We start from the raw sequence: 713 nt of genomic DNA, 5'->3' as shown, positions 1-713 counted from the left end.
AGCGTCTCTTGACAATTTAAGTGAAAATATTTTAGATATTCTGATGGTGGGTGTTAAAATTTTACAGAAAACCAATTATGTTCATTTACATGGGCCTCTTAAAGCTACATTTACTCGTACTGTATTGGATGTAATAGTTTATAGTTAGCAATTAAAGATAGATTACTTTGCAAACCTCCTTTTTTTCAGATGATCAGTGGAACCTATAATACCGGTAATTTCAGGCATGTTTGAGGTGCTACGACAATTTTCGCTTTGTTCAAATGCCATGTAGAAGTTTCTAATTGTAGTGAAGCTTTCAACTGTAGTTACTCAAGATTTCTCTGTTGATGGAAATGTACGGTAATCCGGTTGATAGTTTTTTTTTTTTTTTTTTTTTTTTTTTTTTTTTTTTTTTTTTTTTTTTTTTTTATAATTACCAGTGTAGAATTTTAAATGCTCAGGATGTAGGCATATTAAATATATGTTGCTGTTCACTATTTGATTAAATATGATAGTTCACTCATTGTTCTTATCATTTACCCTATATCTAGCCTTCACGCTTGGAGCTGTGCCAAACTGTAATGGTTCTGATCATGCTCCATAAGCTAACAATACAATACACTGCCAAGTTTATAATCTTATGCTCTACAAGCTAATGGAACCCGTAGGAGTGTAGTACCGTCAGTACACCTCATTCGGTGCATTGTAGGCATTACTTAAGGTAATTTGCA

General features: G+C 32.4%; 1 protein-coding gene across 1 annotated transcript in view; it reads left to right on the top strand.

Annotated features, from left to right (window-relative positions):
• The window catches only part of LOC135197317 (uncharacterized), a 4,684-nt gene extending 4,179 nt beyond the window's left edge, over positions 1-505 (top strand). Inside the window, exon 4 of the mRNA XM_064224458.1 lies at positions 1-505. This exon is cut by the window's left edge and continues 206 nt beyond it. The gene's annotated coding sequence lies outside the window, so the exon portion shown is untranslated.
• The last annotated feature ends 208 nt before the right edge of the window (positions 506-713 follow it).

The sequence above is a fragment of the Macrobrachium nipponense genome, chromosome 18 (genome assembly GCF_015104395.2).
Source record: "Macrobrachium nipponense isolate FS-2020 chromosome 18, ASM1510439v2, whole genome shotgun sequence".
NCBI lineage: Eukaryota > Metazoa > Arthropoda > Malacostraca > Decapoda > Palaemonidae > Macrobrachium > Macrobrachium nipponense.
Note: the sequence above shows the minus strand (reverse complement) of the source record. Positions and strands in the feature narration are given on the sequence as shown.